Below are 13,972 nucleotides of genomic sequence, written 5' to 3' on the forward strand. Positions count from 1 at the left end.
ATAAACACCTTTCTATAAGGAAGTTACGGTTCACATAAAACCCAAAGGCAGCCGGCTTACCGACACCACTTGTCATAACAGAAACACATTTCTTATACACAGACACACAGAAAGGCATAGACACACACACAAAAAAAAATGACACAAAGAGAAATCTCACAGGACAAAGCAGCCAGAACATTTACAGAAAGTCACACATTTTGCTGTATTTATTATCTTTTCTGAGAAGTGAACGTGCAGGAGCACTCAGATACCTGCCTTCAGGGAGAGCTCCATGTTCTATTTGGAACACCCTGCTGAGTGCCGTGGAGCCCAAACCCTTATCTCAGTTCCCCTGAGAAATGCTGTTTGTTCCTCTGAATGTGGCTCTCCACTTGCTCCTGTGTTTGCTGGTAGAAGGGATGGGATTCAAGGGAGACCAGTGGGCTATGAAGACCTTTGCAACCAAAAGATGGCTCCCTAAGAAACAACACTTGTTTTTGTTATTGCTTTGTTTTTCTAGAAAATGACTTTGTCTTGAGCTGAAAGATGAATCATCTCAGATTGTGTCTGTGTTGCTGATGGATTGTTGGAAGGTCTAAAAGAGACTGGTCACTCGACCAGTTGCTTAGGTCTTCAGGACCTGTCATTGAGTGAGTTCACTCCAGAAACCTTCACTGAGCTAACCAATTGTGCATACGCAGGCACAAACAGACACGTACAAATCTGTATGCAGTCTCCTGGGTGTGAGGATTTTACAGCATCCCTTAGTTAATTAATTATTTTATGTGCATGGGTGTTTTTTTTGTTTGTTTGTTTTGTTTTGTTTTGTTTTTATGCATGTGTGTCTGTACCTCATGCCCACAAAGACCAGAAAGAGTAGAAGATTCCCAGGAACTTTAATTACAGATGATTGTGGGTTACCCTGTGGGTATGGGGAATCGAGCCCAGTCCTCTAAAAAGAGCAATAATTGCTCTTCACCGGGAGCCATCTCTCAGTCCTCTTCCACACTTTCAATGTGGGGATTTTGTTTTAAGATTCCACGTATGCTAGTTTCTGCTCTCTGTGATTTGAGATGGCTGTCTCTCTTGTGGAAAACATCTGGTACACAATTCGTGGTGACTAACAAGCAGGACTAGAATGCATACTAGAGTGGCCACAGAAATGACTGAGTGGATGAAATGGACTTTAATTCTTTCCTAACCTTTGGTTGAGTCCGAGCTTACAACAGCTTCAATGAGCGTATGAATCACTAGGGATCTAATTTTAAAATATACAGATTCTCACTCAATGAACTGGGGTGGGGCAAGAGTCTGCTTTTCTAACGGATAGGGCTAGTCAATGTGGAATGTCACAAGTCGATAGGTGCACACATGCGGAGAAACAAAGGATTTTCTTAGGAGAGTTTTGCCCCAAACATCTCCCTTGTGGCCAGTGGTGCCCGGGCAGGAAGGACGAACAGAAAAGACTAGCCGGCGCCAGCAGAGGGCAGCCGAGGGCAAGGCAAATTGCACTGGCTCCCACAAGCAGAACCAGCCTGAACTTCTGAGGGCAGCCCTTCGGAGCAATAGAAAAACCATCATCAGACACTAAGAGCAGTCAGCAAAGCTGGTCAGCCTCGATTTTCTGGGAAAAACAAAGAAAAGTAGAGGAGTGACCTTCTTAGGTGTTTTCGAACGTCTGTCCTGTTAGTCAATGGTTCTTGATCAGACTGGGAGGGAACTGGAAGATTCCATCTCCATAAGCAATGGACGAACAACCAAAGGAAAACTAGAGTGCCTAGAGAGGTCGCTGATCACCAGGGAGGTGTGGACCCACATGTGGATGGCACTGAAACTGGTTTGGCTTGCAACTCAGTGGAGGCTTTGAGTTTCTCAAGGTTTAGGACGTACTACCAAAGCTTACCTACAGTTAAAAGTCAGAGACTTAAAGGCTCATAACGAAAACTGGCCCTTCATCCAACCTTTTATCTTCCTCTCCCCAAGGAATGCTGCTTCTGAAGACTTTGCTGTTTCTGCTTTGCATTCGTATTCACCAGTGTATATAGCATAAAATTTGTGTTGGTTATTTTTCTCGTTGCTGACAAGCAACAATTTAAGAGCAGAGGGTTTCTTTGGACTCAGTTTAATAAGCGCATCCATCCCAGTGGGGAGCGCATGGTGGCAGGAACTTGGGGAAGCCATCACATTCTGTCTGCAGTCAGGAAGGAGAAGGGAGTGGGGAATCCACCTCGAAGGTTCCACAACCTGCCAAAACAGAGCCATCAGCTGGGGACCAAGTGTTTAAACACAGGGGCCAATGGTGGACCGTTCAAATGCAAACCATAACAAATTTACCTCTTGATTCACTAGCTATCAACTTTTTCTACCATGAATTAGTAGTTCAGTTATACTATCTCGTTTCTTTCATTACTCCCCAAATATTCATAGTTTCATTCACTACCTCTAAATTATGACTATGTAAAAAGTATTCATCAATAGGTCAAGTTATACATAAGTAATACTGCTATGATAATATTTCAGTTCCCATACAGCTTTCTGCATATGCTAGAAATAATAATTGTGTTTTCATCACTTTATTAAGTCAATATAATCCCTAACTACATTCTAAATATGTCTTCTTTCTTATACTCATAGCTAAGTTTAGTCCACGTGCCCCAACAAAGAAAATTTCTCTTTTCAACAAATGTAGAACACTACAGAAAACCACAACCAATCAAAATGCAACATGGAGCCCAGCACCAGTGGATACAGCTACAAAACACTCCAACACCTAAGGCTCAGGGAACATTTCAGAAGAGGGGGCAGAAAGACTACTAGAGCCAGAGGATCAGAGAATTTGCCATGAGACTGTCTTCTAGTAGAATCAGAAGCTACACCCACAAAGTCTCACCAACATGACTGCCTAAACAAGACCTGGAGAAGAAAGACACCAATAAACATGCTGAAGTGAGCTGGAGAAAGGCCACAGAAAGACTCAACCCTAAACCAAGAACTACAGGCAACTAAGGAATGCTGAGTGGGAGAAATAATCTTTCCCAGGGCAAAGCACACCAACTAGTTATCCAATACCAAATAGCCCTGAACACATAATACAAGTAGCAGACCGAGCAGGTGATATTTAGGAATATAGATATATATTCATATATATGTTGCATGTAACAGCAATTAATAGAAAAAAAAGAGGCTATGGATTTGAAAAGGAGCAAGAAGGGTATGTGAAAGGGTTCTGAGGCAGGAAAGCCGAAGGGGAAATGATGTACTTATAATCCCTCAAAATAAAAAATAAATAAAAACTTGTATATTATCTTCCATTTCCTAGTTTGCTTTCAACAGCTGGTGTGATTTTGCTCAGCCCCTTCTGTAAAATGTCTCTAGAAAAGCGAATTCCCACTTGGAGGCATTCACCGGACTCTTCCTTGGTTTTGTATTTTCTATCTGGTGCCATGTTTCCTGGAGCCATCTTTTCTATACTTGAGCTGTTTCCTTCTGTCAGTGGAACGTGTCTCTGGTTCACCATGCTCCATCGTCCATCCCCTGGATGGGGTTCATCGGTGCTTATTGACATCAAGGCCCCTCCCCACCTGTCAATGTGCTCACACACATTCTCCCAGGGATGCCTCCCGAAAACTCAGAAGATGGATGCCTCCTAAGCTTTGGCCTGGCTGTGATAGCATGTCTGAACTTCTCATATTTAAAGGTGAGCCTAGCATGTGTTTATTTCCTAAAGTATTTTAATTATGGTAGGCCATTAGTTTCTGGCTAGCACATTGCTCTTGGATGAACTGATAATAAGGTTTTCATTTTTCTAACATAGCGATTGTCTTTTAGTTTAAATGCCCATAGGATTATTATGTTTAATAAAATTTGTCTTAGTTTGGCTTTTCGAGCCAGTTTTCCCAAGTATTTTCTCTTTAAATATTAAGACTGATTTTTTTCAATGAAGTTTTCATGACTTATGTATTTAACTTTTGATGTTCTCTGTGTATTTGGTTTTTTTCTTCGGGAGTTCTTGTGATGTACATTGGCTCCTCTTTGCTTATTTGTATCATTGTCATTTTCAAATCCTTCTTCTCACCATCTTTGTGTCTTGCTTTCTTTTTTTCTTTCCCCCACTCCTCTCTCTGTTAGGATAATATCCAGTATGTTCCCTTCCCAAGTTGAACATCTCTGAAAGTTTTGATTTTGTTACTTTTATGCCTTTGTTGGCCTTTACATGTTTCTTTCCTGTGGTCATTTCTGAGTTTTTCTAGTTTCTAGTATTTTTTTTCCTAGAGTTTTCACAAATGTATCAATTTATTTTAACTCTCTTTGAAGCACATGGCAACAGGTGGCATCTGTGCTGTGGGCACGTGTGTTCCTTGAATTAGTCAATGGTACAGACTGCATGCTGCTTCCTCTTTAGTTTTTTTTAAAATAGTTTTGTATGAGGCTTGCCTGTGAGGTCTGCTCTTTCTTAGGAGGGAGGATGAGTCTGGTCTGCATCATTGGTCTCGGTCCACAACTGTAGAACCCCTTCGCTTGTTCTTTTTAAAGATGGAAGTATTATGGCCTGGATCTTGCTGGGATGTTCCTTCACCACAGCTCACAAGTCCGAAGAAAGTGGTGTCAGTGTTAGCCAGACGGTCACATGCTACCCCTAGGATTTCTTAAGTATTTGTCATCTTGAGAGGCGAAGTCTAGTAAGATTGGGGGAAAGCAGCGGGAATGAGGTGTCTGATTCTATCTCTATAAAAACTTCAGTCATTGGGGTTGGGATGTAAAATAAATTAATTTTTTTAAAAAAACTTCAGTCATTAACCTTGATGCTTACATTTCTACCAATATTATTCTTGACCCACATGGTCCACTGGGTCTGTGGTTGGAAGTGTTGGCCTCCTGGTCCCTTTGTCGGAACACTTCAGCAGGAGGGAATCCGTGATGCCAGACTTACACAACCCATTCTGAACCTCAGGCTCGGTCCTTGAAATAGGATAAAGGAAAGTCCGTGCCGGTAAGGTGAGACAATGTGGAAGTTACCCACACATGAAATCGCCTCTGTGATTTAAGCTGTAAGATGGCATGCCATTGTTCGTCATTTCAAAGCAGAATTATGAAATATGGGAAACTGTAATTTTATATGTTAACAGCCATGCTTTTGCCTAACAAGCTTTTCTGTCTTTTTCCACCAGAAAACAACTTTCAAAGAAGCAGTGATTTGGGCCTTTTTTTTTTTCCTCTCACGATATCAGAACCTTGCTTCTGCCTGATACAGAGCCTGGCACATGATGGGCCCTTAATAAATATAAAACAAGGAAATGAATTAATGTGCTAACTTTGCCTTAAAGCGTATTCCATAAAGAGTAAGACAAACGCCTAGCGGTTAAAATGATGATGAAATTGTGGGACTGAGCCTGCGTCACAGGCTCTGCCCAGCGTTTCAGTTTGCTTTGCTTCTAGCTCAAAACACCACTCGGCTCATCGTCATCACTACCAATGCCAAAATCCGGCCAAAATCCGGCAGGGCTGACCTGCAAACCTCTGTCCTCCAAGCTAGAATAGGGAACATCGGCAATAGTAGGGAAAGCTCTTGGGTTCTCTCTCTCTCTCTCTCTCTCTCTCTCTCTCTCTCTCTCTCTCTCTCTCTCTCTCTCTCACTTATTCTGATGGAGCAATCTATCAAACACTCAGGCCTGCTTGAGGTGGGGGCTAAAGGTACAGCCCGGCTCCGCCGCCCCCCCCCCCCCCGCCCCGAGCTATTTATTCGGAGAAGATACAAGTAAGAGGGGCAAGGACAACTCGGTGCAGAAACAATAAGGCTGGCCTCCTCTTCGCTCGGGCGTGGACGGGCTCTGTGTGTTTAACTAGCCAGCCCTTCCATTACCGAGAGGCCCCTGGTTGGTGGCGGCGGTGAGAGCTGGTCGAGCAATCAGCAGATTAATGAGCACAAGTTGGGTCGCTACAGGTTTTTCTCCCTCCGCACTAATGGAGGGCTGTCAAAACCACCAATTTGCTTCATCGCCACACAATACTTGATAAATGAGTAACGTATTTATATCATGAGATGCACGGGGTGGGGCAAAGCGGGCAGGAGGGAGCGAGACATTACCAAATGTTCGCATGCAGGCTCACATTTTGGCCTTCACTCACAATCTTCACGACAGCACCGTGAAAGGGCGCAGGTGGAGTTGAACCCTCTTAGCCTGTGCCAGAACTCTAAGTTCTTTAGAAAGAAGAAAGGATACAACCTACACTACAAACACTTTCATCAAGTGGCTTTCTTCAGATGCCATGAAAGCATTTTGAAACATTCAAGTTAAAAAAAAAAATCCTTATTTTCTCAAAATATAACCTCTTAAACACTAAAGACCTGCCAGACCAAGTCCCATCAAGTAACAAGGCACAATAAGAAGCTTAAAAAAGGGTTAGGATTAAGTTACGTGTGTATGAATAAGCGTGTTTTTTGTTGTTCACATCTCAATCCTTAAATGATCCTAACTCGTGTATGGAAGGTGTCTCCTCGTCAAAGCACATTTGTGTTCTCAGTGTGGGTCCCAAGGAACCGAAAATTTCCCCGGGGCTCACCAGTCTTCATAGACAGATAACTAACCAAGAGCAATAATTCAGGTTTTGCATGCCCCTTAATCCAGTCCCTAGTCTTCTGCTAGCCAGGTGCTTCTGAGTCTCCAAGAAGTGTCTCTCCCCGCAAAGAGAAGTCTTTGCCTGTTTACACCACACACACACACACACACACACACACACACACACACACACACACACACACACAGATGCTCCCCCTACCGGCTTTTTCTGAGGAGACACCATTCCCACGTGTCTTCTTGGCCTTTGTACTCTCTATACCCAAGCTCCCAACTCTGCAAGATGGCCAAAGACGTGCCAGGTGCCCAAAGCAGCATCCGACTCAGAAGGTAAGAAGCTAGTGGGCTCACCAGTACAAGGGAGGCCTGCTCCAGCAGCCCGCCCGCCGTTCCCTGGGTCCTAGCACAGTCTAGCGTGCGCCCTTCAAGAACGTGCTTGCGTCTGCTCCCCTGTCTGCCTCAAGTCCAGTGGCTCTGGGAATGGGGTGTGCACCCCTCTTCCATCATCCACACAGGCACACACATCCTCTTTCCAAGGAAAGTTGAAGCCCCCATTCAAATGAACTCTTCTGAGGCCTTCCTTACTATTTTGCCAACCATGTGAGGGTGTGTGTTCTGGAATCCTGACCCGAAGGAATCTCAGTTCCTCCTCTTCCTTTTGTCTCGTGGCCAGGCAGGCCCCAGTTTATGTAAAGTTCTCCTTCACGTGATTTTGCTCTGGCCTTTCCTTCTGTTTGCCGACATCTCTTTCCCCCACACCCTGGGCTTGGCATTACTAAATCTTAATATGTTTTCTTTTTAATTCTTAAGAGAACTTCATACAACATGTCCTAATCACATCCAGCCCCAGGCTTCGCTTCAGCACCTCCCAGAACCCACCCCTCAACATACACTGCATTTATTTGGTTTGGGGTTTTGCAGGTTTTTTTTTTGTTTTGTTTTGTTTTGTTTTCCTTTTTCAGAAGCACCTACACAAGCAGATGTCTTGGTCCTTGAGCTCTTAGACTCTCCCCATCCCCTCTCCCTCAACGTTCCCTGAGCCTTAAGTGTAGGGATCGTCTTGTAAATGTAGCAAACCGAAGTGAGTGTCCTATTGTCAGTTGTCACTACATTTTGACCAGTTATGCCTTTCTGGAATGATCTCTTTGTTTCAAAAAGAAGCTTCTTCGACAAGGGCAGGGGGGCAGAACTGCCCTTTCCTGTGTGTGGTTCTAAGGCTAAGTATTTAAAATGCAGTTGAAATATACCAACTCAGGAAACTAGCAGTAGTAGGTCCTCTGAGTTCCAAGGCCTCACCAGCCACAGGTAGTTGATTTAATTGACAGTGTTAGGCAATGAGTCCCTCCTTAAGTCCTTAACAGGTGGCATTGGTTACCTCCCAACAGAAGTGCCACTATTGCGCCTTTCAGAATCCCTTGCCATTGCTGTGATTTGTTGGGGCTACAGCTGAATAGGAGGGCTATTGGTTGCTTTTCTCTGATGGCACCTTGCATGGCCATCATCTTAGTCAAGGTACTAAAGGTTGCTCAGTAATCAGGTCCACTTTCTGCTAGTTTATACTAAAAACTGTTAGCAAAATAATAATCCTTTCCTTGAATATATGGGTTTCTTTTTATAGTATTTGACTTTCATTTTACCATTCAAGTATTAATTATGATGGACAGTGTGATCCAATGCATCCATCAACCAGAATTTATAGTCATGCATCTACATGATGCCTAAATGACTTTTGTGAGCTTCTTCCCACGACTTGTTTTGAGTCTAAATTTTATCATCTGTAAAATGTGATGAGCATCTTCCTTGTAGGATTGTTAGAAGAAAAAAAGAATGGAGAGGAATTTATTTTCAAAAGTAAAAATATAAAAACTCAAGAACGTCTTAGAACTCTGTACTATCATGATCAGGCTGCCTGTGACTTTTCAACCTTTTCTCCAATTATTCCTTCTTCCGGTTCTCCCTCTTTGACTCACCACCCTGCATCTTGCTCTCAAAATAAGTATTTCACTTCTAGATAACTATAGTTTCTTTAACAGATAACCAAAAATGTCAGAGCTTAATACAAGAGGAGTTTATTTCCTAGCTGGGTATGGTGGTAAATGCCTATAATCTCCACACTTAAGAGGTTAAGAGAAGATAAAGGGGTCAAAGTTCAAGGTCAGCCTGGACCACATAGTGAGTTCTAAACCAGCCCAGACTTAGGGAGAAACAGTCTCAGACACTAGAGAGAGAGAATTTCTCGCTCACTTAAAATCTAGCATAAGCATTTCTCATTGACAGTTTCTCTTCCAAGTGAATTCCAAAAAATTCATGAACCTTCCAACTCATGCCTTTATTGTCATTAGCATGTGGCTTTCAGGATCACGCCGAAGAAGAGTGACATGGACAGTGACCTGAAGATTCTCAAAGGTATGTATCAGAGCTCAGATGTACAATGTAGTCCACTGGGAAGGACACAGATTATTTTGTTCCACCAGTCAAAGCACACAGCCTCAATGTATTCTCCTTCCAAAATATCCTCCAAAGATCAGGGTATATCATCATTATCAGGATATACCATCTCATCTTGTGAAGTCCTTTCAAACCTGCTAACTGGTGTTCTCAATCTCCAAACTCCCAGAACATCCTGATTTCACTACACTTGGACTCACTGACTTTCCTTTTAATAAAGTTACAAAGACATTTCTTAGCTCCATTTCTTCTCAGGCTCTCTGACACATTTAAATCTGAAAGTGCTTTTCATGAGTAAATGCACCCATGCGTCGCTGGCCCTGACTTCAGAACTTCTTCATTCTTCTCCTGCCTCTTATAAGATCTCCTGCTGGCTCTGTTCTTTCATCCACTGAGTAGCTATAAGAGTCACTCCTCTTCAAAATGGTCTTCCTTCCATTTCAAATGTGACATGCCTTCCACATCTAAATCCTGGATCAATCACTCACCCTCTCTCCACAGCCATTATCCTAGGTATTTGCAAGAGTTCTGTGGTAACTTGTCTCCAAAGATCAAACAAATCTCCCTTCCCTCCAGGGTGAAGTAGCTCTTGGGATCCACGCTCTTGATAGTCACTTCCCTTTCAATCTGGTCTAATTTGTTATTAAGTGGAAGAATTGTTCACTGCTGTAAAAATCTCCAAGGCTGAGGGTCTGAAGCATCTTGGTTTCTGAGGAAGAACATTCTTAGAGGATCCACTGTGTCATGAGAAACTCAAGACTCATGGCAACCTGCTTGACATTTCCGTGTGTGCTTCTGGCTAACAGCAAGCATCAAATGCTAACCGTGGCTGTAAGGCCAGGAGCTCTGTCAGATTTTGCCAGCCTCAGCTACCAACTGGCTGAAATTACTTTGAGATCTTGAGAAAGAACTGCTCATCTGAGCCCCATCAACCCTTAAAACTCATGAGATAATAATAGTAAAATAATAATGATTAATAATAATAATAATAATTGTGTTCTACATTACTATGCTTTGTTATGGTTCTTTATAGCATAATGGGTATATCATATATCATATCATATCATATTGTCCTTCCAAATAACTTTCCCAATAGAGATGTATTTCCTGGTTAAAGAGAAAGAACCCAGTCTTTCTAGCTAAAGACATTGACACAATTATGTTTCTTTCCTTTTCTGTGCTAAGCCATCCATCAGAATATAGTCTCCATCATTCTAGAACCTGAAGCTTGTATTCTCAGCATGATTGCTTCTTCAGATACTGACTCAACAAATACTTCAGGAATAAATTACCAAAGAGCTGAATTATTATGGATTATAAAATTAATTTCTAAATATATGTCAGAGGGTCTTCGTAGTAGCTTTTCTTAGCAATTCAATGATAGAAGAAGAATGGCTGCTGTTGAACACATAGGTGCCAGATGCTACACTTATAATCATCTTAACTCTCATAGTAACACCGACATGCTTCATAATTCACTTTTTGTAAAAGGAGTAAACCAGTGTTGAGTAGTCAAATTCCTCATCAAGCATCCCATTTAAACACTTGCATTCAAGACTCTCCTGCTTTTAAACCTTTTTGGCATTTTTCAAATGAAATTTGCTTTCATTTTTTGGCGTTTCTCTTCTCCCTTTGCCTTCTCCCTCCCTCATGAAAATTCACAGTAGGACATCCTGGCTAATGGTACTTGGGGAGCTATGGTCCATCTTCAGATCTAACCTAAAATCCAAGAGCCATTGACTAGGGAAAAAGACATTCTCAGACAGAGATCCTCCAGCTCCTAAAGCTTCTTCAATTGCTAAGTCAGGATATCTGATAATAGAATTTTAGTTCTGACATGACATTTACTAGAGGAGGATTAGTAATTGTTTGTAACTAGCAATCCATGTAATGAATGGAGTTGTTGTTAAAGAAATAGTAGTAACAATAGCAATAAAAGTTAAGATGCTAAAGTTGTAAACAGTAAAGAAGGTTTACAAAACTCTGTTCACTTTATATTGTGTTCATTAGTGTGACGTAATAAAATTCTCCAAATTCCTTTTCTGCCTATATGGTAACATGAATTCTAGTAACTTGGTGTATCCTTCATTGCTTTTGGAAATAAATGGAATAAACATTAAAGTGTACTTTGAAGATAGCAGAAAATTAGGGAATTGGATTTAGTGCTAATTTGTTCAAAGAAGTTTAAAATATTTTTTAAATACTATCAAAATCCCTTAAACCCACCTTCAATGTTACAATAAATTCCAGTTCCCTTTTCTCCCTTCTGCCTGGGAAAGCCTCAGCTGCCCAGGACTCTGGGTCAGTTTGGAAATCTCTAAAACCACTCTCGCAAAGCCCAAAACCTTTCTCTCCCTCTGCTCCAGGCAGCCCAGCCGGGGAAGTCTCCCAGTTCTGCAGCGGCAGCCCAGCGGGCGGAGCCCGACCTTTGGAACAGGCACAGACCTCACTTTCGTTCCGCTGCTGACAGCACTGAACGGTGTAAACTCAAGTCTCCTTCACAGCTATTCATGCAGCTCGGCTTCTGCCCTGTAGACATTCCCAAGCAGATGTGTGAGTGCCCAGAGACAATTAAATTATGACTCATCCTCCAGAACGCCTGCTAAGGCAGGCTGCCTGGCTACCAGTGAAAACATTTCAGCAGTAGCTGATCTTTTCCGTTGGTTGAGGACCAAGTCAGACTAGGCATGGCTTTGAAGTTATTTCTGTCTCGGTGGATTAGAGGTATCAAAAGAAGCAGCTCCGCAAACCTTCCAACAAATATTTACAGTTCTGCACTAAACAACCTGCACTATGCTTTAACCTTTACTGCCTCGTGAAACGCTTGCCAGCCTTCTCCAAACTCAGGCACTTGCCAGAATTAGGAGAGAGGGCAGAAGCCCAAAGGAAAGGAAGTGCAGAACACCAAGGCATCCCTTCTTGCTGTGGAGGAAAACATCGTCTTTCCATGCTAACCTGGTCGCAGAGGTGATTTCCCCTTCCACTGTCCCTCCATCCCACAGTGCCCAGGGCAGACAGGCCTCTGCCCCTCAGCGATATTTCTCTGGATCAGAGGGACACTGGCTGCCCTGAAGCCAACGTTTCTTAAAAGTGCCAAAGGGTGGCTCCGAGCCAGCCAGGAAGGACATCAAATGACGGCAAACACTGAGTGTGTGAACACTGACTTTTTTCAGCCCCTGGGACACCGCACAATGTGCAACCTCTCTCCGTGAAGGTTGGTAACTGGAAATGCTCATCATTGTTTGCTTCTAAAATGATGAAGGAATTAGTTGAATGGATGCCTTTAGCCATCCTTTTCTATTTTTAATATTCCACATTGTGAACACAAAGATCTCAAAGTAATATCCACAGAGAATAAAAGGATGAGAGAAAGAATTTAGAAGGTGAACTATCGCAGTCAGTGGGCTGAGAACATCCAGTCCCTTACTTCTGTCTGTTTCAACCCCCAGGAGCCCGCTATCCCCAGAGGAGGAATCGAGCCCTCACAACTGCAATAAAGGAGACCCCCAAAAGCAGGTCCACCAATGGGCACTCACTCCAGGGACGTTTGCTTAGCAACAGAAAAGTCACAAAGTCAGGCAGGGCTGGGGAGTCACAGATACCATACCGGGACATAACAACCAGTAGGGCTTTTCTAAGTCCGTACATGGCATCCAGGGACCTTCAGAACTTCCGGTGTGAGTCTGAATCCCCAGAACAATAACAGAGACAAGAGCCAACAGTACAGGTCACACTGCTAACTTACCGTCTTCTGTTACCTCACACTGGTGAGACCCAGAAGCACAGACTAGAAGTAGATGAACTCGGTGATTTGGTGACAATGGTCTCGAGTGCTTTATTCATTGTTCATTCATTCACGTATTTATTCATTCATTCATTCAGCTAATGTTTATATGTCTATGTAATAGGCTAAGTACAAAATAAATTATTGTTTTATTATTCATTTATTAAATTAGTATATTAATGATATATAATCATATTATTATAGTTAATGCGATCAATTATGCTAATTAATTATAATTAATATAACTAATTTATTAATATATTTAATGGTTAAATTATTAGTTAAGTTGAGCATAGTCTTCCTTTTACCCTAATCACTAAGTGCACAAGTATCCATGATGTAGGTTAGAAATAGATGTTTGGTCATATTATTGCAGATAAAGTCCACACTAGTCACACAGAGAAAACATTTCAGATAATAAAATTAGATTCTTTAGGATAGGACAGCTATTGGAGTAATCTCTGTATCATGCCATTTACCTATGATCTGGACATAGTATGGATTTTAGTATGTGTTTCTCATTTGATGTTGTTCTTGCTGGTTGTATTTCTATTTTTGTTTATCTTATTACCTCTCCCCTCTCCTGGACAATATTTGATAATCATTCCTATTGTATATAGTTTTGTATTAGGTTAGAACTTTCTTATTTAGACAAAAGGAGGAGATGCAGTGGATACCTGTTCAATCTATAACCTTGAAGCTCTGCCCCTAGATTTGTAGCAGGTAACTGTCCTACCTACCTATGGCCTTGAAGTACCTGCCCTTGGGGCATGGCTCAGGGGACCTGAGACACATGTAGGCCACTTCCTCTCTCCCTTGAGGGCTTGGATGCTGGGACGGACTCAGGCAGAAGAACAACATGGGACTCTACCTGGGACTTCCAGGACCCATGCTATAGGGAGTCTTCCTCCCTAATAAACCCCTTAGGGTTTAGAACTCATAACATTTTCTTTAACTTCAGAATTCAGAAACCTAAAAAGGACTTAGAACCAAATGTGATAACATTTTCTGTTTTTAGGGCCGGGCAGCAGTGGCGCATGCCTTTAATCCCAGTACTTGGGAGGCAGAGCCAGGCAGATCTCTATGAGTTCGAGGACCAGCCTGGTCTACAGAGTGAAATCCAGGACAGGCACCAAAGCTACACAGAGAAACACTGTCTCAAGAGACCAAAAAATTTATTTAG

The 13,972-nt window shown here is 42.3% G+C and overlaps 1 long non-coding RNA gene across 1 annotated transcript in view; it reads right to left on the reverse strand.

Annotated features, from left to right (window-relative positions):
- The window catches only part of LOC143268406 (uncharacterized), a 12,696-nt gene extending 84 nt beyond the window's left edge, over positions 1-12,612 (reverse strand). The window contains exons 1-2 of the long non-coding RNA XR_013044261.1: positions 11,232-12,612; positions 1-2,226 (exon numbers count right to left, since the gene is read on the reverse strand). The exon at positions 1-2,226 is cut by the window's left edge and continues 84 nt beyond it. This is a non-coding gene — a long non-coding RNA (uncharacterized LOC143268406). The remainder of the gene's footprint in view (positions 2,227-11,231) is intronic.
- Positions 12,613-13,972: the final 1,360 nt, after the last annotated feature.

Source organism: Peromyscus maniculatus, chromosome 14, assembly GCF_049852395.1.
Source record: "Peromyscus maniculatus bairdii isolate BWxNUB_F1_BW_parent chromosome 14, HU_Pman_BW_mat_3.1, whole genome shotgun sequence".
NCBI lineage: Eukaryota > Metazoa > Chordata > Mammalia > Rodentia > Cricetidae > Peromyscus > Peromyscus maniculatus.